This window comes from Callospermophilus lateralis, chromosome 18, assembly GCF_048772815.1.
Source record: "Callospermophilus lateralis isolate mCalLat2 chromosome 18, mCalLat2.hap1, whole genome shotgun sequence".
In the NCBI taxonomy this organism is placed as follows: Eukaryota; Metazoa; Chordata; class Mammalia; order Rodentia; family Sciuridae; genus Callospermophilus; species Callospermophilus lateralis.
The window spans coordinates 66,341,623-66,364,262 of record NC_135322.1 but is presented as its reverse complement, the minus strand read 5'-3'; the positions used below and the strand labels follow the sequence as shown (position 1 = coordinate 66,364,262).

General features: G+C 46.6%; 1 long non-coding RNA gene across 1 annotated transcript; it reads right to left on the bottom strand.

Annotated features, from left to right (window-relative positions):
- Positions 1 to 3,141: 3,141 nt before the first annotated feature.
- On the bottom strand, positions 3,142 to 17,642 carry LOC143383718 (uncharacterized). Its single transcript, XR_013089185.1, has 3 exons — positions 17,435 to 17,642; positions 7,307 to 7,371; positions 3,142 to 3,327 (listed from the first exon to the last, which is right to left on the bottom strand). It is a non-coding gene; the product is annotated as an uncharacterized LOC143383718 (long non-coding RNA).
- Between the last annotated feature and the right edge of the window lie 4,998 nt (positions 17,643 to 22,640).

Genomic DNA, 22,640 nt, shown 5'->3' with positions numbered 1-22,640 from the left:
GACCGCTATTCACAGCTGATAATAAATGTGGCCACCTCAACGTCATCTGTGCAGCTGCTGCCCTGGGATGAGGTCCCCCCAGGACTGCCCCATGCTATGTCCAGCGTCACCCAGCTTCAGCTTGTAATGCCCCTGTGTGTTCTCCAAGGTCCCCACAGGTCACCTGCATTCCCCAGAACGTGTGGCCACACTGGTGTCTCTGAGGTTGGCCTCTCTGCCTCCACTTGGTGCTGGGTCACTGAGAGCTGGAACCTGAGCATGGGCTGTAGCTATGCTGGACATGCATGAGTCCATCAGCCAGGGATCAAGCCGGACATCAGCTGCCTTCACAGCAATGGGCGCCCAGCGCCTCTACTTCCAAACAGCCCATTTACCCCTGGAAGGCACCTGCACTCCAGCAGTACCCAGTCCCCTGCCCAGCCCCATCACCTGCCCACTGCCTGTGTCTCGATGGCCTGATGTGGATAGGTCCTGCCCATGGAATCCACACTATGTGACTGTGTCAGCTTCTCTCACCGAGCCCCAGGTCTCAAGGTCCGTCCCACTTGTAGCATGTGTCAGAGCTGAAGTCCTTTTCAGGACTGAGTAATATTCCATCATGTGGATGGACTCGTCCTGTTCCCCATTCCTCCTCAGTGGACAACTGGGTTACTTCTCCTTTCTGACCCTTGTGCATGGTGCTGCTGTGAATGTTCACACACAAGTTTTCATTCCAGCGTCTGTTTCTGGGTCTTCAGGGATGTACCTAGGCTGGAGGTAATGTGGAATGTGAACTCCCTGCATAACCCCAAGAAGCCCCTGCGCACTGTCCCAGCACAGGGGCTCCACGCTGCCCTCCTCAAATGCACATGCTAAGAGTGACGTAGAACATTGAGTCCCCGACTCCAAAGGGCTCAGCACAGAGCTCCTGGAGGTCCCCACACAGGTGGCCTGCAGCTGCACACGGCTTTGCTTGCCAGCTGCTGAGAGTCTCTGTCCTGGGGTCCCTGTGGTCATGGTGGCAGAGTGCAGCTTGTGCTGTGGGCAGGGGAAGGCAGTGCTGTAAACAGGAAGGCCGTCCTGGGGCTCGAGCCTCCATCCTGGGAGTGAGGCCTGTGTGGAGTTGGTCCTGGCCTAGTGGTCAGTCCTGGAGAGGGGAAGCTGGCCTGGGAAGAGGGAGAGACCTGGTCTCAGGTGCAGCCCCTGATACAGGGTGCTGAGGGGCCAGGCAGGGACCTTAGGGAGGCCAAGCAGGGGCCCAGGAAGTGGGCATCCTCCTGCTTACCACCACTGTCTGCTCAGGGGCTGGGAGTCCAGGAGGCAACTGTGTGGGAGACCAACTTTGACGTGACTGAGTCACACTCCCCCGCTGGGTGCTGAGGCGCTCAGTCACAGAAATGTGGCAGAGCTTTCCCCACCTTCTTGGGTTCGAGGGTCGGTGTCTGGGGCATGGATTTGTCTTGCTACAGCCCATGGGTGGACCTACGCTCACCTGTTCCTTTGTGATATAACCCTTGCCCTGTTTTGGGTAGAATTTCCATGGAAGTGCCTTGTGGGTCCCCTTCTCTTACTGTGTCCTTGGGTGTGGCCTACCCAGGTGTCAGTCAACCTGCTGACAGTGGACATCATGAAGCTAGACTCAGCCCCCTGAAACCTGACCCCTTGCCTCATTTGAATAGCTTCTCCTCAATAAAAGGGGTCAGTGCATGCTCTCTCTCTCTCTCTCTTCCTGAGGACCCTTAAGGTCAGAGGAGCCGTCACAACGACCCCAAAGAAAAAGGTATTTGTATCTCTTGTGTGGTCATTTTGCACAGCCCAGTCAGCCCAGTTTACCTGGAGTGGCCCCTGAGCCTTTTAGTTGCAAGAAGAGAAACCTGGCACATGATTTTGGAAATTCAAATGGAAATGAAACCCATTAAACACTATTTGTCAAAAAGTGGTGATTTAACAAGCTTTGAAAACTATATTCAGTGAAATGAAAGTATATGCAAACCAAAATTTCCACAAAAATTGACTCATAATCATCCATAACTAAAATTTGAAAAAAAAATTAAAGAGAAACAGAAGAAAATCCATGTAATCTTAGTGATACTGTGTGTTTGTTGTGTGTGTGTGTGTGTGTGTGTGTGTGTGTTCTGGAACTGGGGACCAAATGCAGGGCAGCACACATGGTGGACAACCTCAGCTACATACAACCTCAGCTACAATACTCAGCTACATCCCTAGCCCTTGGTGATAAGTTTTAACACACAATACTAAAAGTAAATTGGCAGAAGAAAATATTGATAGCATGGACTTTATAAAATCAAATTTTTACCAAGTGTGGTGTTGCATGCCAAGAATCCTAATTACTCAAAAGGATGAGGCAGGGGGGCTGGGGATGTGGCTCACCTGGCATGCGTGCGGCCCAGGTTCAATCCTCAACACCACATACAAACAAAGATGTTGTGTCTGACGAAAACTAAAAAAATCAATATTAAAAAATTCTTTCTCTCTCTCTCTCTCTCTCTTTAAAAAAAAGGCTGAGGCAGGGAGATTGCAAATTCAAGGCCAGCCTGGGAGATTTTTAAAGGGATGGGGTATAGCTCAGTGGTAGAGCACCTGCCTGGCATATGTGAGGCCCTGGGTTCAATCCCCAGCATCACATGAAAAAATTAAATTGTATACTCTGTGAAAGACAGAACAAAAAGAAAAGCTATAGACTGAGATAAATTATTTACAACATGCAATACTCTTGTGCAGAAACCTCTTGTGAAGAAGCATACCACATAACTAAGGCAGACAAGGCCATCGAGGAGGTGCAGCTAACTCCCTGTTCCTTAAGTATGGGCCCTCTATAATGACTTCCTCCAGAAACACATACAATAGGGACATGCAGAGAACAGTAACTCCACAGTCAGAAACTTGAAAGGCACTCCCCAGCCAGCTGAGCACACTCAGCACTAAAGTGACATTCACCTTGAGGGCTTGAGATGACAGAGCAGCTCTCCACCTCTGTGACCTGCTTGCCCCAGACCCACAGCCCCAGGATAAATATGAGAAAAACATGGAAACTTGAAAGGCACTCCCCAGCCAGCTGAGCACTCAGTACTAAGGTGACATTCACCTTGAGGGCTTGAGATGACAGAGCAGCTCTCCACCTCTGTGACTGCTTCCCCCAGACCATGGCCCAAGTCTAGATGTGAGGAAAAACAAGTAAACCCCAAAGTAGAACAATCTACAAATACCTGACAGGTCCTCCCCATGTGCCGAGGTCACTGGAACAAGGAAGTTCAGAGAAACTGTCACCCCAAGAGGAGTCTACAGAGACATGTTGACTGGATGTCATTTGGGGTCCTGGATGGGGTCCTGGAACAGGAAGAGGCAGAACTGAGAATCCAGAGGAAATACAACTTCAGTTATTTATAGCATACTAGTGTTGATTCTTCATGACAAATGGTCTAAGATGTTAATACATCTGAGATAGTGCACCTAAGTCATCACAAGGGCAAAGTCAGGTTGAGACTTCCTTTGAAATTTCTGTATAAAGATAAAGATACTCAAATAAAACTTTAAACATGACTACATTTCCAGGCTGGGTTGTGGCTTCATGGTAGAGAGCTCACCTAGCATGCACAAGGCACAAGGACATGCCAGTCACATGCCTGTCATCCCAGTTACTTGGGAGGCTAAGGCAAGAGGATCTTACATTTGAGGCTCACCTGGGCAATACAGCAAGACCATGTCTCAAAATTAAATTTTAAAAAGGGCTAGGGATGTATGTAGCTACGTGCTTGCCAAGCACATACAAGGCCCTGAGGTCAACACCCAGTGTAAACAAAAACTCTCCAGGCCACACAACTGATCATAGACAACCATTGCAGGAATACAACAGGGAAGAAGCCATTATATCAACCTCCCTAAAATAATTAAAGTAAACCTGCACTTCGTTCAGCTCACAATGCTAACATATATAACCTCTACTTCTACTAATTTAAATATGATAATATTTTAAATATGATAGCTTTTTAAATATGATAAAAAGTGTATGTACTTTTCTAATAAATCCAGCAGATGTGCAATATACTCAACTCTGCTCTAAAAGCCAACTTATAAGCACATAGGGGCACAATCATTAGGATAAAATGTAATTATGGCACTTCACATGAAATAACTCTTAGTGTTAATAAACATATAACCTCAAAAGAAGAAATTCAAATTTCTGAACTCAAAACATAATGGTATATTTTCAATGATACTTCAAACAGATACAAAACACAAACAGAGTTCTCCAACAAGAATTCCTGGCAATATACAAAGCATCATGCTCATCAGAAAACCCAATCCCTTGCTTGCAATGAATAAGAAAACAACTTTTTATAAATGTAAAACTTTAGGGCCTGAGGATGTTGCTCAGTGGTAGTGGTAGAGCACTTGCCTAGCATATGTGCGGCACTGGCTTCGATTCTCAGGACCACATAAAAATAAACAAATGTAGAACTTTAATAAGACATAGGGATATGCTTTCTAAATTGAAAAATAGAAAAGAAAATGTTTGTTTAAAAATTTATTTTTAGTAAAAAATATTTCTTAATTACACAACTCAGCTATTGACTTGTCTCTTACACATTGTAACGACTTGGATCCTAAGGAAACTTCATCTACAGTGGTTTTAAAAATCATGCAGGGGATGGGCTGGGGATGTGGCTCAAGCGGTAGCGTGCTCGCCTGGCATGCATGCGGCCCAGGTTCGATCCTCAGCACCACATACAAACAAAGATGTTGTGTCCGCCGAAAACTAAAAAATAAATATTAAAAAATTCTCTCTAAAAAAAAAAAAAGAATCATGCAGGGGACTGGGGTTGCGGCCCAGTGATAGAGCACTCGCCTAGCATGTGCAAGGCGATGGGTTCAATCCTCAGCACCACATATAAATAAAATAAGATAAAGGTACTGTGTACAACTGAAAAATAAATATTAAAAAAAGGATCATGTGGGGTTGTGGCTCAGCGATAGAGTGCTTCCTTAGCATGTGCGAGGCCCTGAGTTAGATCCTCAAAAGCACATAAAAATAAATAAAGGTTAAAAAAAAAGAATCATGCAATATAATAGTTGACATTGAAATTTTTTCTTAGAAAAATTTCATCTAAATCTGGAAGAGATATTGTGAGATATATATGTGTGTGTGTGTGTGTGTGTGTGTGTGTGTGTGTGTGTGTAAATACATAATGTTTTTGAACATATCTCTGGATACCTCTGATGCTTGAGTTCTAGCAAATGACATTGTGTGTGTGTAAAAATATATGTGTGTGTGTATGGTGCTGGGATGGAACCCAAGGCCTCTCAATTGCTAGGCAAGTGCTCTGTCAATGAGCTGCATACCCAGTATGCAAAGACATCTCAATAAGCAGAAAATAATTAAAATCATTTAAGATTATCATGAGAATTTTCAAACAAGACAAGTTTCTCAATGGAAAACCAAGAAAGCAAAAAGCATATTTTAAAAATATTGCTGAGGGAAAACAGCAGAAGTTCACAGGATTAAGAATTCTGTAGAAAATTAAAAAGAACTGAAAACCTGGTGGACATGGGGTATTTCCTAGGAAATACCATTGCAAAACAACTAAATTAAGAAAACTCAATCGATCCATTAGCATAGCAAAGTTGGAACTGCTGCTGGGAGATCTCCCACTGGAAAAGACCCTGGGATCATTAGGTCTCACAGCTAAGTGTTACCTGACCTTTCACAAATTCTGATTTTATTTCAAATGTTTATGATCTAGATAAAAAAAAAAAGGTGACTTTCCTAAATTCAGTTCATGTTCCATCAAAGCCTGATATAGTCAAGATATTTCATCCATGTAGAATGTCAATGTTTATTCAACAGGCTATTTTGTGCACCACTGCAAATGTACTGTCAATTAGTGCCCTGAGCTGTGGCTGAGAGAGGCAGGGCCTGGAAACAGGGTAGGGTCTGGAGGAGGGCCACAGTCTGGACAGGGCAGGGATCTGGAGAAGAGATGTGGGGGCCTTGGGGGAGGGGTCTAGGCAGAGTCTATGGAGGATGTGGTCTGGGGGATGGGGTGGGGTCAGGAGAAGAAAGGCAGGCCTGGAAGAGGGGTCTGGAGGAGGGTCAGAGCCAACAGGAGGGACAACAGATGGTGAGGAATACTGGCCTTGGTGGTCACTCACTCAGAGCCCCTAGTTCTCTAGCCTTCCATCCCAACAACCCACCTCAGGGAAACTGACCTGAGCTGGGTGGAGGCAGCAACAATCTGCCTCACCCTCCACCCTCCACCTGGTACAGTAGGCCCCAGCAGCTTCACTGAATTCTGGGCAGAAGTCCCTGGCCATCCACCACCCCTGCCTGCTCTGTACCAGCCACCATAAAGTGCATGGAAGTAGCAGGTATTCCACTGAAAGAGGAGAGGACCCGGCTACGGTAGTATACACCATCATAATCCCAGCTACTTAGGGAGACAGAGAAATGAAAATTCTAAATTTGAGGCCAGTCTGGGCAATTTAGCAAGATCCTCTCTCAAAAAGAGAAGTGAGGGTGTTGCTCACATATAGGGGTAGAGCACTTACATAGGATACATGAAGTCCTGAGTTCAAATCCCAGTCTAAAATATGTATATAATTTAAGGCAACGGGTACACTATTTTCATAAGACCCAATTCCTTTTATTCTACATTCATCTTATCATCATTTAAATGCATTACCACATTCATGAACAATGAATTATTTTGGCAGAAGCTGTAGAGCACTTGAAAACTAAAATGTAAAATGCTATTTATTATAGATCAATCAATTCAAGATAAATGATTTCTAAAATGAAGATGTAAGTCAGTGGAAAAATAGATTGGGCTCATAGAAACCTGACTCTCCAACATATTGGTGCAGGGCAGGCACTGACTTCCTCAACAAGATCCATAAAATTCAAAAAATAAAACCAAGATGCAATAAGTGGAATGCCTTCAAATTAAAATGCTCTGACAAGTGAGGGAAATAGGATCATGAAGAGAGCCCCTCAGAATGGGAGAAAGTCTTTTCCATCTACTTTTCCAACAAGGGATTAATATCCAGAAATATAAATAACTCAAAACATGTAACAACAGAAAAATGAATAGCTCAACACAAAAATGGGTGAAAGAACTAAGCAGACATTTCTCAAAAGGAAAAATACAAATGGCCAAAAAACATGGGGAAAAAAAGGTTCAACATGCCTGACAATCAGAGAAGTGCAAATCACATCTACATTAAGATTTCATCTCCAGTTAGAAGGGCAAACATCAGGAATACAAAAACCAACAAACTCTGGTGAGGATAGGGAGAAAGGTACACTCACCTGTTGTTTGTGCAGACGAGTGCAACCAACCACTATGGACAGCAGTACAGAGATTCCTCAAGAAACTAGAAATGAAGCCATCACATGATCTAGCTCTTCCTCCCACCCTTTTTTTTTGGGGGGGGGGTATTTACCTAAAAGAACAAAAATCAGCATGCTATAGGAATACAGCCATATCAATGTTTAAGCCAGCACAATTCTCAGTAGCCAAGCTATGAAACCTTCCCAGGTGTCTGTCAACAGATGAGCAGGTAAAGAAAGCATGGCATGTACACACATCAGAGTTTTACTTGGCCATAAAGGAGAATGAAATTACTGCATCTGCTGGTAAATGAATGGAACTAGAGAACATCATGCTAAGTGAAATAAGCCAGACTCTGAAAGTCAAGGTCAAATGTTTTATCTTATACACAAAAACTAGAGGTAAATAAGGAAATATAAAATGGGGAGATCCCATAAAGATAGAAAGGAGGTCAGTGGAATAGAAGGGGGTGTAGGGGGAGATAGGAGGGATGGGAAAAGGGAGGAACTGCAGAATGAAACTGACCATCTAAGTACATATACAACCACACCACAGTGAATCCCCCCTCCATGTCTGTCTACAAACCACCAGTTTAACAAAACAATAAATAAATAGAAGGAAGACCACTAGAGAAAGGGGAGCAGGAGGACGGAGGTGGAGGGAACATGGAAATACTAAGGTGAAACTGAAAAAATTATACTCCATGCATGTCTGCATACATCAAAATGGACCCCACTATTATGGATAAGTAAAATGCACCAGGGCTGGGGCTGTGGCTCCGTGGTACAGCACTCACCTAGCACACGTGATGCCCTGGGTTTGATCCTCAGCACCACATAAAAATAAATAAATAAAGGTATTGTGTCTAGCTACAACTAAAAATAATATTTAAAAAAATTTTCAAAAGAGGGAAGATGCACATATACTGACAATTAAACTGGAATTCTCTCAACCAAAGAAAAATGTGGTTTATGAGTTTAGTATTGTGAGTTTAGTTCCATGAAATGTGGTTCATGAGTTTAGTACATGGAATAAACTTTCTTGATATTTTTAGATGTAGATCAAAGAAACACCTGTATCTTATTTATTTATATGTGGTGCTGAGGATCAAACCCAGGGCCTCACACATGCTAGGCAAGCACTCTACCAGGAAGCTTCAGTCCCAGCCCTGAAATACATTTTTAATAAATGAATTTGTTACAAATAACATACTAAACTGAAATAAAGCAGTAGGCTGGTAACACATGTGCTTTTCCATATTTCCATGTTCTTTTCTACTACTTTGACACCATTAAAATAATAAGGAGGGCTGGGGTTGTGGCTCAGTGGCAGAGCACTTGCCAGGATGTGCGAAGCACTGGGTTTGATTCTCAGTATCAATAAATAAAACACAATCATGGACAACTAAAATAATATTTGAAAAAATAAGCAATAAGGAACACAAGTAATGGTGTCTCTCCTGGGCTTAGAACCCTTGTGCATCATTCCTCCTTCATCCCACCCAGGATCTCCAGGAAAAACCTGGGGTAACTGTAGGAAGATGATGAGGGGCTGGGGCTCCGGGGTAGAGCAGTCGCCGAGCACGTGCAAGGCTCTGGGTTCAATCCTCAGCACCACATAAAAATAAATAAATTAAATAAAGGTATTAGGTCCAACTACATCTAAATTTTGTTTTAAATTATGGCAATATATACCTAATGTAAATTATTTTTAAACAGATGATGAGGGTCTCAACCTAGACCTGCTGCAGAGCCAGCCTGAATGAAATAGTGAAGGAGCAGGGCGCACAGCCAGGCTCTCCTCAGCTCAGTCCCAAGGTGGGGCTCTCTCCTCACCAACACCACATTTCCCACACCTACTGCGGGTCATTCCAGAAGCTTCTAGTGCAATTCCCTCAGGCAACTCAGAACAAGAGGCTCCAGGCATCCCTAGATACATGACTGACAGTGTCCCCGAGCCAGGCATCCACCTGAGGTAGCTCTGAGGAGAAGGGAGCTCAATGCATCCATAGAGACATGACCCACAGTGTCCCCAAGCCAGGCATCACCCTCAGGCAGTTCTGAAAATAAGGGAGCTCCAGGGGTCCCTAGAGACATGACAATAGACCCAGCCTGATTCCCTCTTAAAATTGGGAACCATCTTGCCACAAAGCCATGAAAAGCTAATTTTGGTTTCACTGTAAATTACTGCAGATTCTGAACCTGCTTGGAATGCCTGCCCGGGGCCTTGGACTCCCCCTGCCTGGCCATCTGACCAGACAGCAGCCCACTCTGAAACTGCAGTGACGCCCCATAAACCCTGGCCTTCCCTGGCCAGACAACGCTGCTCTCTGAGGCTCTAATGACCTTCATAAATTCTGATGTCGGGGTCAGCAAAAATGTAAACCAGCCTTTGTGCTCTGCTGTCCGAGTGTTGCTAGCTGTAACCCCCTTTGTGGAACTTCCTGGGTATGGAGCTGCACTGCGAGGGAGCTGGGGCTGTCTTTTCCTGTAGTTTTGGGTGGGAGAAGCAGCCCGGATGGTGGAAATAATCAGCTTGATTTCATTTGATTTTAATTGGAGTCACTGGTCTTTTCTTTGCGCCCTGGTCTAACAGTGACCCACAGTGACCCCGAGACAGGTGGTTCCCTGAGGCAGCTCTGAGGAGAAGGGAGCTATGGGGGTCCCTAGAGACATGACCCACAGTGTCCCCAAGCCCAGTGTCCACCTGAGGTAGCTCTGAGGAGAAGGGAGCTACGGGGGTCCCTAGAGACATGACCCACAGTGTCACCAAGCCCAGTGGCTCCCTGAGGCAGCTCTGAGGAGAAGGGAGCTATGGGGGTCCCTAGAGACATGACCCACACTGTCCCCAAGCCCAGTGTCCACCTGAGGTAGCTCTGAGGAGAAGGGAGCTACGGGGGTCCTTAGAGACATGACCCACAGTGTCACCAAGCCCAGTGGCTCCCTGAGGCAGCTCTGAGGAGAAGGGAGCTATGGGGGTCCCTAGAGACATGACCCACAGTGTCACCAAACCCAGTGGCTCCCTGAGGCAGCTCTGAGGAGAAGGGAACTATGGGCGACCCTAGGACCCACAGTGCCCCCAAACCAGGCGTCCACCTGAGGCAGCTCTGAGAAGGGAGCTCCAGGTGTCCCTAGAGACATGACCCCCAGTGTCCCCGAGCCAGGCGTCCACCTGAGGTAGCTGTGAGGAAAAGGGGGCTCGGGCCCTCCCTGAAGGGCGACCCACAATTTCCAGGAGCCAGGCTCTGCCAAGTGGGTGCTGTGGAGAAAGCTCACCTCTCACCCTGAAGGAGGAGGACTGGCGTTGAAGATGGCCGCGAGGTCCCGCCCCTGATGACCACGCCCCCCGATGACCAAGTGCCCGGATAGCCACGTGCCGATGGCCACGCCCCTAATGGCCAGTTTGATGGCCACGCCCTGCAGGACCCTGCTCATGCTCAGAGGTGGTGCCCACCCCTAGTTCCTGGTAAACCTCAGCCCTTTCTCCACTCTCAGCTGTTACTGGATAGAACCTGTCCCCACTGCTGTCACAAGGTCTGGCAGAGTTGGCTGTGTCACCATGGAGTGGAATCTCAGGAGAGGAGAAAAAGGAGCCAGAAGCCCACCTCCCTGGTCACCAGAGAGCAGGGAGCGGAAACTCCAAACCACAGCCCTTGTGCTGCAGCAAAAGAAAATTTAAAGTCAGACACCAAAAGCCATGCAGGAGAGTGTTCTGAGAAGTGACCGTGAGGTGGAAATAAACTAAGAGAAAAGTGAGGCTTCAGCAAAAGCACTCTCAAGGGGGAGAGTGGGCATCTCCAGGCAGGGAATAAAAGGAGACAAGGCTGTCCCCAAACCTCACTACTGTTGATGTTTTCAGGAGAACTGGGGACCACCTCTGTACTCTGCCCATCAGGGGGTCAACTCCTCCTTCACGTTGGGCAGTGGAGTTGTTGACCTTAGCTGGTCCTCTCCAAAACTGTCACGGTGGCCATCCTATTTAGGGGGCTTCATCCACAAGTCAATCCGTGTTGATGTGGGCACTGGAGTCAATTCCTGCTCAGAAGTTACCTTAGTGTGACTGTGCTACTAAAGGGATCTTCTGTAGTGGCACCCCCTCCTCCACAGAAAATCTTAACTAACTTTCCCCAGAAATTTTCACCATAATTGATTTGAGGACTCTCAGCAAAAGAGTCTCTGTCTACAAGAGAGATCAATGTAGGTAAACTTCATATTTTCCTGTTTCTCTATTTCACTTGGCCACTGCCCTGGAAGAAATCATCACTCCAGGTGCTCAACACCCCATTACTAGCTTACCACAGACATTTATCCAGTTTAGCAGTTTGTAGAAGTGTGGGGAGCCACTCTGAATGACCCACACCTTCCAGTCCTGAAGCAAGAGGCTCTGATGGATCATTTCAATCAATTCATGGTGACTTGGGCATTGTCCCAGCTCAGAAAGTCGAGGCATGTCTTCAGATGTAGGTCTCTCCCCTGAGGTTGAGCTACACTCACCTGTTGCTCTGTAATCCTACCCCTTTGCCCCATTTGGGATAGAATGGTCCATGGAAACTCCCTTTGTGTGTCCCCTGCTCTTGCTCTGCCTTTGGGTGTGGCCTTCCTAGATGTCAGTCAACCTGCTGACACAGACATCAGGAAGCTAGACTCAGCCCCCTGAAACCTGACCCCTTGCCTCATTTGAATGGCTTCTCCTCAATAAAAGTGTTCAGCAGGAGTGTGTGTGTGTGTGTGTGTGTGTGTGTGTGTGTTCTCTCTCTCTCTCTCTCTCTCTCTCTCTGCAGACCCTTAAGGTCAGAGAAGCCATCACCATAGGACCCAAAGGAAAAGGTATTTCTCTGTCTCTATGTGATTATTTCACACAGCCCAGTTCACCTGGAGTGACCCTGAGTGTTTTAGTCATGAGAAAGGTGACCATTTGTGGCCCATATAGAACCCCAGGATGAATTTTGGAAATTTAGTGGGTTTGGAATTTCTCTCCAGAAGTTAAGCACGCTTAGGATTGCAGAGTATTGTGGGCTGAATTGCAGAAAGTAAGTGAAGTAGAAGAAAAATCTGTGACATTAACTTTTTAATATTTGGGAGTAGTTTGTCTTTAGAAAGAAAAAAAATTTATAATTCTAGAGACTCTAAATGTAAAGAATTATTAAGATGATTAATGGGATACGTTGTTAAGTCAGGCCTCCCCCATGGGGAAAGTGCTTTTGTGGACTTTTTTGGATTGTTTTTGTGAATTTTTTGTATTTTGAAATATTAGGTAAAGATTTTGGGGGGTTATATACTAGAAGTCTGTGCTTGGAAAGTGAGAAAAGGGGAAGGAGGATTTTCTGATGAGACTTGATACAAGGATTCTTTAGCTGTGGAGGAGTGAATGTTATTTTTGTGAATACTCAGAAGGTTTATACTGAACCTGTTTGCTACATTCTTGTCCTACTGAATCAGAAAGGCTGGAACTCAGCCACTGAGGACAAAAGACTTTAGCTGCTGTTCCCTGTGGGGTCTGTACCTAGGCTCACATCCAGCAGTGCTTTTAACCCTTAAGCAACCTGGCCTGGTGCCAAATGAAGACTGCCCTAAAATCGAGAAACACTGGTGTCTGCCATTAAAACTCACTTTTAAAATCCTCCATGCTACAAGGAAAAGTACAAAACACAGGAGAATACAAGCTGCAAGCGCAGGTCGCAGAGACAAGGCCAGCTGCTACCCATCCCTAGGATCCTGCCCAGGTTGGGGATAGAGACAAATCTAACAGAGTCCCACCAGCTAGGGGAGCTCAGGGAACCCTTGCCTGACTGTGGGCAGCAGGCTCCATGCTGTTTCCGTCACCATGGTAACCACTGGACCCAGAGTGGGCTTCCTGGTCCCGCCTCCCACATTTCAGTTATTTTTTAATTAAATAACCTGACTTTTCTCTGTGGTTATGTTACTCAGTAATGCTATTGATGGGCAGTTTCCAACTATGCTTTTTTATATTTTGCTTTTAATTTTGAAGGTTATGGGGGTGCACTTGCTTGTCGCAGGAACAAAAGCCGGCAATGTTCCTGTGATGAACATAAGACTCTCATTCCTGACTAAATAATTACAAAAAATAAAATATACATAAGGGTCTTATTTCAGAGACATCATGTGACATCACACATTTATTTATGCACTCCTAGTTAAAAGTAAAGTAAAATGGATCCAAATATCTTAAGAACCACGTGGTTACATAAAGTTAATACAATTATAAGTTATGCCCTTATTGTTAATATATTTTTCTAGGTACTTGGATAACCTATAGTTCTTAATTCATAAAATGATTAGCATATATGTCAAATTGTTTAGTTAATATATATTTATCTAATTGCTTTTCTTCAACAGAAAACACATGATTTATATACTTCTTATACATGCATTTATCTGATGTTCTGCCTTAGCTCCTCTGCTTCTGTTTACAGATATTTTAGATACAGACATCTTAGATAAATATATTTTACTATAAATTTGCTTTCAAGAGAGAATAAAACCTTCAAGTAATCTCTAGTTCTCAAAGTTATTATACAAATTTTTTTCTTAAAAATTTTTAGTTTAGTTGTCGTTGGACACAATATTTGTATTTTTTAATGTTTTCAGGTGGTGCTGAGGATTGAATCCAGTGCACCGCACGTACTAGGTAAGCACCCTACTGCTGAACCACAACCCCAGCTCCTGTATAAACTTTTATAAGATGATAAACAAATATAATTCTATCTTCAGAAATATTCAAGGGCTTTAACTATATTTTCATTGATATTTCTTCTTATCAAAGTACAAAAATTTGTTTAGATTCTAAGGTTTTCAAAAATTACTCCAAAGTATAACCAGGAAAAATTCTAAAAGGAAAAGATTCTTCAACTGAGAGGAAGCACACATTGGAGGTCCTAAGAAGAATCAAAAAATCATCTTTGGGTGATACAAGGTCTTCTAGATTTTAACTTTAAAAGTATTTTCCTAAACCAGAAAATCTTTATATCATTATCTAGACAGATAATATAAAAAGCTAAAACAATTAAAAAAGAGATTTATATTTACTGTACTGACTATCAAAATTTTAACTGATCAACTCAAGAATATTTCAGGCTATTTCCCTAATTTTACTATGCTAATGTGAGCTAACATTTTGTCCATATTTTGACATGATAAAAACCTATTAAAATGTTTTTATTTCCTTTAAGGAAGATCTTTATTGCCCAATGATTCTTACTGTTTAATGTGATAAAAATAAATAAATAAATAAATAAATAAATAAATAAATAAATAAAAGACAAATCCTGTAACCAGGCCTCTGGCCCTGAGCTGGAGCCTCACTGAGATGGCTACATTTCTGAGAGAAGTTACCAATCAGGCTCCATGGTAAGATCTGGCAGGGGAGGAAGTTCAGCTCCCCCCTTCTCAGTCGCTGTCCTTGAAGGGTTAACTTGCCCACAACAGTGAAAGACAAAGCTGCTTGTGTGTGAACTTCTGCAGACTGGGAACTTCTGAGCCCCTCCCCTTACATGCTGGGTATAGAGTTCTGAAACTACTGAACTCAAAGTTCAGGGGGATTGATTGATTACACCAAAAGCTGTGCCCTCTGAACCTGGCTATAGACAAATAAAATCTGCTTTTTGTTTGGTGTCTTGCCTGGTCTGTGCCCTGCAGCACTTCCTTTCCAGACAAATGGAGCCACCTTTAGCCATGATTTCTAGCTTCCCACCAACCTCAGTGGACAGAGTTAGTCCCATTACTCCTTTCTCTTGACATGTCTTCCCATTAGCTCCTCTGCTTCAGTTTATTTCTACAAATTAACTACCACCTTTGCTTTCTCATCTACTTTGGGAGTAGTTTAAAGAACTCTTGGGACCTTGCCTGCATTTCACTGCTCATTGCTAGCTACTACCTAACACCTGCACCCCAGCCCTGCACTCCATCAGGCCAAGCGCTGCTGCAGCCAGGGGCCAGGTGGGCAGGGGTGCAGACATGTGCAGCTGCAGGAGCTGGGAAATTCTCTCATGCACCCAACAGAAGCCCAGAAACGGCCCACTGCAGAGGCCTCTGGGAAGTGAGGTGTTGGAGACAGAGCGACTTAGCCAGAGGCTGCCCCATTTTCAGATCATGGTTTTTCAGAAAAGAAGTTAAGGCTGGATGCAGTAGCACACACCTGAAATCCCAGTGGCTCTGGGGGCTGAGGCAGGAGGTTCATAAGTTCAAGGTTAGTCTCAGCAATTTAGTTAGACCCTAAGCAACTTGGCAAGACCCTGCCTCAAAATAGAAACTGAACAGGGCTGGGTTGTGGCTCAGTTGTTAAGCACCTCTGAGTTCAACACCTGGTGGAAAAACAATACAAAACAGTTTAATCTCAGCCCATAGTGACCACTGTCAAGGGGAGGAGAACTGACTTCAGATCAAACCCTCTGATGATTCTGGGAACGCAGGCTTCAGCCCCTGCCTTGGGGCATTCTAACTAATTCTAAATAATTCATTCTAGATGATTCAGCTCTAGTCATGGATACACCTGGGAGCTACAGGCTACACTTTCATTCAGAATTCCCAGGGATTCTTGACTGTGAAATCTGGTGTTCTGCCCCCACACTGTAACCACAGAGGATCTGAGAGCTCTCCAGGCACCTGGAGGGCCCTGGCAGTGTCACCTGGTGTTCTTCCCACACACTGTAACCACAGAGGACCATGGGGCTGTGTGCCACGTGCTGGTCCAGGCACCTGGAGGACCCTGGCAGTGTCACCTGGTGTTCTGCCCACACAGACCTTAGCACTAAGGACCATGGGGCTGTTTGCCACGTGCTGGTCCAGGTGCCCTGGAGGACCCTGGCAGTGTCACCTGGTGTTCTGCCCACACAGACCTTAGCACTGAGGACCATGGGTCTGTTTGCCACGTGCTGGTCCAGATGCCCTGGAGGACTCTGGCAGTGGCATCTAGTTTTCCTCCCACACAGCCCTGCCATAGAGGACCATAGAGCTCTTTGCCCCACACTGGTCCAAGCACCTGAAGGACCCTGGCAGTGTCACCTGGTGTTCTGCCCACACACCCTAGCCACAGAGGACCTGAGAGCTGTGTGCCACATGCTGGCACCTGGAAGACCCTGGCAGTGTAGTCAGGTGTTTTGGCCATGCAGGCCTCACCCCAGAAGCCTACAGAGGCTGCAGGTACCACATACTCCAGGATTCTGGCCAGTGCAGTCCAGTATTCTACAATGTGGCCCTCATTGCGAAGTTTCTGTGAGGTGCTATGTGGGGGCCCCTAGGATTCTGGGAAGTGTATTTGGCCCATGCAGCCCTCACCATAGAGGCTCCTGGGAGCTGCTGGGAGCCATCAGCCAAGTAGGTATGACAATTTCCTTGCCAGCGTACCCCCATGTTTCTTTAGTGGAAGGACTCATGGAAATAGGACATTTTGCAGCGACATTGCATGTAAGGTGACCTTGCTCAAGGACCAGGGCGGATCCGTGTTTAGGGTGTTCTTGGTTTAGGATAATCCGAGTTTAGGGCGTTCCCCATTTAGAATAGGGCATATCCTGCTGCCTGAGTTCCCCTTGAGTTCTCACGGGATTCAGAATATATTTGGGAGACAGAAGCCCAGTGGAGGTGTGGATTTGGGCAGAGAACGTGGATTTCCCCAGAACGTGTTTGTAGAGGCCGGTGTGAGTTCGGGAATAAAGAGTTGCTGTTTGAATCTACAAAGCTGTGAGTGGCTCCTGATTTGTGCCCAGCCAGAGTGCGGCAGGGAGCTGCAGGCCCCCAAGCACCAGGGACCTTGTAGTGTGGAGCTCTGTTGGTGCAGCCCACATTATAGTGGCACCTTAGAACTCTGAGCCCCAGGAATTCTGGGCATTGTACTCTGTACTACTCAGGAAGCCCTGACCTAAGAGGTCTGTGGGCCATTGATTATTCTGGGTAATGCAGTCCATGCTATCTAAGTGGGTCTCACCATCAAGGCTCCTGGGATCTGCCTGGACACCCCCGATGCTTTTCCCTGAAGCCCTCGACAGGAAGGTGTCTAGGCGCCCAGGGATCAGGGATTCTGGGCAGTGTAGTCTGGCCTTCTGCACAGCCCGCACTGTGAAGGCCTCTGGGACTTGCAGGCTGCACACTCACCTGGACAACCCGTCCTCCAAGGATTCCAGGTAGTACAGTTAAGTTCTCTGCCCTCCCGTTCTCACCACAGAGGATCCTTAGAGCTACAGCCCTTGAGGGTAGTGAGTCATGTAGTTCTGCCCACTCGCATCAGAGGGTTCTGGGAGCTAAATCCCCGCTTAGGGTTGTGGGTCCTTCAGTCCAACAGCTTGCTCAGTAACCAAAGAGGGTTCTGGGAGCTGTACTCCTGAGGATTGTGGGTAATGTAGTGCAGCTCAATTACTATAAAGGATCCTGGGAGCTGCAGCCCCTGAGGATTGTGGGTAATGTAGTGCAGCTCAATTACTACAAAGGATCCTGGGAGCTGCAGCCCCTGAGGATTGTGGGTAATGTAGTACAGCTCAATTACTACAAAGTATCCTGGGAGCTGCAGCCCCTGAGGGATCTGGGTAATGTAGTGCAGTGTTCATGCTCAATTACTACAAAGGATCCTGGGAGCCACAGACCCTGAGGGTTCTGGGTAATGTAGTGCAGTGTTCATGCTCAATTACTACAAAGGATCCTGGGAGCTGCAGCCCCTGAGGGTTCTGGGTAATGTAGTGCAGTGTTCATGTTCAATTACTACAAAGGATCCTGGGAGCTGCAGCCCCTGAGGATTCTGGGTAATGTAGTGCACCTCAATTACTACAAAGGATCCTGGGAGCTGCAGCCCCTGAGGGTTCTGGGTAATGTAGTGCAGTGCTCATGCTCAATTACTACAAAGGATCCTGGGAGCTGCAGCCCCTGAGGGTTCTGGGTAATGTAGTGAAGTGTTCATGCTCAATTACTACAAAGGATCCTGGGAGCTGCAGCCCCTGAGGGTTCTGGGTAATGTAGTGCAGTGTTCATGCTCAATTACTACAAAGGATCCTGGGAGCTGCAGCCCCTGAGGGTTCTGGGTAATGTAGTGCACCACAATTACTACAAAGGATCCTGGGAGCTGCAGCCCATGAGGGTTCTGGGTAATGTAGTGCAGTGTTATTGCTCAATTACTACAAAGGATCCTGGGAGCTGCAGCCCCTGAGGATTGTGGGTAATGTAGTGCACCTCAATTACTACAAAGGATTCTGGGAGCTGCAGCCACTGAGGATAGTGGGTAATGTAGTGCACCTCAATTACTACAAAGGATCCTGGGAGCTGCAGCCCCTGAGGATTGTGGGTAATGTAGTGCACCTCAATTACTACAAAGGATCCTGGGAGCTGCAGCCCCTGAGGGTTCTGGGTAATGTAGTGCAGTGTTCATGCTCAATTACTACAAAGGATCCTGGGAGCCACAGCCCCTGAGGGTTCTGGGTAATGTAGTGAAGTGTTCATGCTCAATTACTACAAAGGTTCCTGGGAGCCACAGCCCCTGAGGGTTCTGGGTAATGTAGTGCAGTGTTCATGCTCAATTACTACAAAGGATCCTGGGAGCTGCAGCCCCTGAGGGTTCTGGGTAATGTAGTGCACCTCAATTACTACAAAGGATCCTGGGAGCCGCAGCCCCTGAGGGTTCTGGGTAATGTAGTGCCGTGTTCATGCTCAATTACTACAAAGGATCCTGGGAGCTGCAGCCCCTGAGGGTTCTGTGTAATGTAGTGCAAATCAATTCCTACAGAGGATCCTGGGAGCCGCAGCCCCTGAGGGTTCTGGGTAATGTAGTGCAGTGTTCATGCTCAATTACTACAAAGAATCCTGGGAGCTGCAGCCCCTGAGGTTTCTGGGTAATGTAGTGCAGTGTTCATGCTCAATTACTACAAAGGATCCTGGGAGCCACAGCCCCTGAGGGTTCTGGGTAATGTAGTGCAGTGTTCATGCTCAATTACTACAAAGGATCCTGGGAGCTGCAGCCCCTGAGGATTGTGGGTAATGTAGTGCACCTCAATTACTACAAAATTTCCTGGGAGCTGCAGCCCCTGAGGGTTCTGGGTAATGTAGTGCACCTCAGTTACTACAAAGGATCCTGGGAGCCGCAGCCCCTGAGGGTTCTGGGTAATGTAGTGCCGTGTTCATGCTCAATTACTACAAAGGATCCTGGGAGCTGCAGCCCCTGAGGGTTCTGTGTAATGTAGTGCACCTCAATTACTACAGAGGATCCTGGGAGCCGCAGCCCCTGAGGGTTCTGGGTAATGTAGTGCAGTGTTCATGCTCAATTACTACAAAGAATCCTGGGAGCTGCAGCCCCTGAGGTTTCTGGGTAATGTAGTGCAGTGTTCATGCTCAATTACTACAAAGGATCCTGGGAGCCACAGCCCATGAGGGTTCTGGGTAATGTAGTGCAGTGTTCGTGCTCAATTACTACAAAGGATCCTGGGAGCTGCAGCCCCTGAGGATTGTGGGTAATGTAGTGCACCTCAATTACTACAAAGGATTCTGGGAGCTGCAGCCACTGAGGATAGTGGGTAATGTAGTGCACCTAATTACTACAAAGGATCCTGGGAGCTGCAGCCCCTGAGGATTGTGGGTAATGTAGTGCACCTCAATTACTACAAAGGATCCTGGGAGCTGCAGCCCCTGAGGGTTCTGGGTAATGTAGTGCAGTATTCATGCTCAATTACTACAAAGGATCCTGGGAGCCACAGCCCCTGAGGGTTCTGGGTAATGTAGTGAAGTGTTCATGCTCAATTACTACAAAGGTTCCTGGGAGCCACAGCCCCTGAGGGTTCTGGGTAATGTAGTGCAGTGTTCATGCTCAATTACTACAAAGGATCCTGGGAGCTTCAGCCCCTGAGGATTGTGGGTAATGTAGTGCACCTCAATTACTACAAAGGATCCTGGGAGCTGCAGCCCCTGAGGGTTCTGGGTAATGTAGTGCAGTGTTCATGCTCAATTACTACAAAGAATCCTGGGAGCTGCAGCCCCTGAGGGTTCTGGGTAATGTAGTGCAGTGCTCATGCTCAATTACTACAAAGGATCCTGGGAGCTGCAGCCCCTGAGGGTTCTGGGTAATGTAGTGAAGTGTTCATGCTCAATTACTACAAAGGATCCTGGGAGCTGCAGCCCCTGAGGATTGTGGGTAATGTAGTGCACCTCAGTTACTACAAAGGATCCTGGGAGCTGCAGCCCCTGAGGGTTCTGGGTAATGTAGTGCACCTCAATTACTACAAAGGATCCTGGGAGCCGCAGCCACTTAGGGTTCTGGGTAATGTAGTGCCGTGTTCATGCTCAATTACTACAAAGGATCCTGGGAGCTGCAGCCCCTGAGGGTTCTGTGTAATGTAGTGCACCTCAATTCCTACAGAGGATCCTGGGAGCCGCAGCCCCTGAGGGTTCTGGGTAATGTAGTGCAGTGTTCATGCTCAATTACTACAAAGAATCCTGGGAGCTGCAGCCCCTGATGTTTCTGGGTAATGTAGTGCAGTGTTCATGCTCAATTACTACAAAGGATCCTGGGAGCCACAGCCCCTGAGGGTTCTGGGTAATGTAGTGCAGTGTTCATGCTCAATTACTACAAAGGATCCTGGGAGCTGCAGCCCCTGAGGATTGTGGGTAATGTAGTGCACCTCAATTACTACAAAATTTCCTGGGAGCTGCAGCCCCTGAGGGTTCTGGGTAATGTAGTGCACCTCAGTTACTACAAAGGATCCTGGGAGCCGCAGCCCCTGAGGGTTCTGGGTAATGTAGTGCCGTGTTCATGCTCAATTACTACAAAGGATCCTGGGAGCTGCAGCCCCTGAGGGTTCTGTGTAATGTAGTGCACCTCAATTACTACAGAGGATCCTGGGAGCCGCAGCCCTTGAGGGTTCTGGGTAATGTAGTGCAGTGTTCATGCTCAATTACTACAAAGAATCCTGGGAGCTGCAGCCCCTGAGGTTTCTGGGTAATGTAGTGCAGTGTTCATGCTCAATTACTACAAAGGATCCTGGGAGCCACAGCCCATGAGGGTTCTGGGTAATGTAGTGCAGTGTTCGTGCTCAATTACTACAAAGGATCCTGGGAGCTGCAGCCCCTGAGGATTGTGGGTAATGTAGTGCACCTCAATTACTACAAAATTTCCTGGGAGCTGCAGCCCCTGAAGGTTCTGGGTAATGTAGTGCACCTCAATTACTACAAAGGATCCTGGGAGCCGCAGCCCCTGAGGGTTCTGGGTAATGTAGTGCCGTGTTCATGCTCAATTAAAACAAAGCATCCTGGGAGCTGCAGCCCCTGAGGGTTCTGTGTAATGTAGTGCACCTCAATTACTACAAAGGATCCTGGAAGCCGCAGCCCCTGAGGGTTCTGGGTAATGTAGTGCAGTGTTCATGCTCAATTACTACAAAGGATCCTGGGAGCTGCAGCCCCTGAGGATTGTGGGTAATGTAGTGCACCTCAATTACTACAAAGGATCCTGGGAGCTGCAGCCCCTGAGGGTTCTGGGTAATGTAGTGCAGTGTTCATGCTCAATTACTACAAAGGATCCTGGGAGCTGCAGCCCCTGAGGATTGTTTGTAATGTAGTGCACCTCAGTTACTACAAAGGATCCTGGGAGCTGCAGCCCCTGAGGGTTCTGGGTAATGTAGTGCAGTGTTCATGCTCAATTACTACAAAGGATCCTGGGAGCTGCAGCGCCTGAGGATTGTGGGTAATGTAGTGCATTGTTCATGCTCAATTACTACAAAGGATCCTGGGAGCTGCAGCCCCTGAGGGTTCTGGGTAATGTAGTGCAGTGTTCATGCTCAATTACTACAAAGGATCCTGGGAGCTGCAGCCCCTGAGGGTTCTGGGTAATGTAGTGCAGTGTTCATGCTCAATTACTACAAAGGATCCTGGGAGCTGCAGCCCCTGAGGATTGTTTGTAATGTAGTGCACCTCAGTTACTACAAAGGATCCTGGGAGCTGCAGCCCCTGAGGGTTCTGGGTAATGTAGTGCAGTGTTCATGCTCAATTACTACAAAGGATCCTGGGAGCTGCAGCGCCTGAGGATTGTGGGTAATGTAGTGCATTGTTCATGCTCAATTACTACAAATGATCCTGGGAGCTGCAGCCCCTGAGGATTGTTTGTAATGTAGTGCACCTCAGTTACTACAAAGGATCCTGGGAGCTGCAGCCCCTGAGGGTTCTGGGTAATGTAGTGCAGTGTTCATGCTCAATTACTACAAAGGATCCTGGGAGCTGCAGCGCCTGAGGATTGTGGGTAATGTAGTGCATTGTTCATGCTCAATTACTACAAAGGATCCTGGGAGCTGCAGCCCCTGAGGGTTCTGGGTAATGTAGTGCAGTGTTCATGCTC